Source organism: Otolemur garnettii, unplaced genomic scaffold (genome assembly GCF_000181295.1).
Source record: "Otolemur garnettii isolate 467f Iridium unplaced genomic scaffold, OtoGar3 scaffold00028, whole genome shotgun sequence".
Taxonomy (NCBI): Eukaryota; Metazoa; Chordata; class Mammalia; order Primates; family Galagidae; genus Otolemur; species Otolemur garnettii.
Window position 1 is genome coordinate 14,554,696 of NW_003852423.1, and position 1,443 is coordinate 14,556,138.

A 1,443-nucleotide genomic window follows, 5' to 3' on the forward strand; every position below is an offset into this window, starting at 1 on the left:
GGGAGGCTGAGGCAAGAGAATCACTTAAGCCCAAGAGTTTGAGGTTGCTGTGAGCTGTGACAGCACTGCACTCTACCGAGGGCAACATAGTGAGACTCTGCTTCAAAAAGAAAAAAATGTCTTGGCAAGCTATTCAAAAGTCATTTGACCACATACCTATTTGGGGGCTCTCTTTTCTATTCTGTTGATTGATGTGTCTGCTTTTATGCCCGTATCATATTGTTTTGATTACTGTAGCTTTGTATTAAAATAAGTTTGGAAATAAGGAAGTGTGAGACCTCTAAGCTTCCTCCCTTCCTTCCTTGCTTCCTTCCTTCCTTCCGAGAGAGACTTACTCTGTCACCCTGGGGTTGAGTGCTATGGCATCATCATAGCTCACAGCAACCTCAAACTCCTGGGCTCAAGTGAACCTTATGCCTCAACTTCCTAAGTAGCTGGAACTACAGGTACCTGCCACAGCGCCTGGCTAATTTTTTTTATTTAAGTAGAAATGGGGTCTCACTCTTGCTCAGGCTAGTCTCGAATTCCTAAGCTCAAGGGATCCTCCCATCTTGGCCTCCCAGAGTGCTAGGATTACAGGTGTGAGCCACCAAACCCAGCCTATATTCATATTTTTCAAGATTTTGGCTGTTTGGGGGCCCCTTTAGATTCTTTATGAATTTTAGGATGAACTTTTCAATTTCTGCAAAAAATGTCATTGAGACATTGATAGGGATTGCATCAAATCTACAGATCACTTTTTTTGAGTCAGAGTCTCACTCTGTCACCCTCAGTAGAGTACTGTGGTGTCATAGCTCACAGCAACCTCAAAACTTGTGCTCAAGCAATCTTCTTACTTCAGCCTCCTGAGTAGCTGGGACTATAGGCACCTGCCACAACACCTGACTAATTTTTTCTATTTTAGTAGAGACAGGATCTTGCTCTTATCCAGGCTATTCTCAATCTTCTGAGCTCAAGCAATCTACTTGCCTCGGCCTCCAAAAGTGCTAAGCTTACTGGCGTGAGTCATCATGCCCAGCTCTACAGATCACTTTGGGTAGTACTGATATGTTAACAGTATTAAGTCTTCCAATTCATGGACATAGAATGTCTGGCTCCCATAAAGGGAAAAAGAGAAAAATGAATAAGGAGGAAAGTGAAGTCTTTAAAATCTCTTGGATGTCACTTTAGACAGAGGAGGAGGAGCTTGCAAGCTTGGGGTGGGGGGACGTAGGTATAAGATAATGGTTGTGGGCCTCCCCGTCTGTACCTGAATTAGAAGCAACAATCAGTGACCTAAGCACTAAAAATGTAACCTTGACCTTTTTTTCCTTTAGCTCAAATTTCTTTCTAAGAGCCTGTTGAGGCTCGGCGCCTATAGCTCAACCGGCTAAGGCGCCAGCCATGTACACCTAAGGTGGCGGGTTCGAATCCCCAGCCCGGACCCGCCAAACAACAACGATG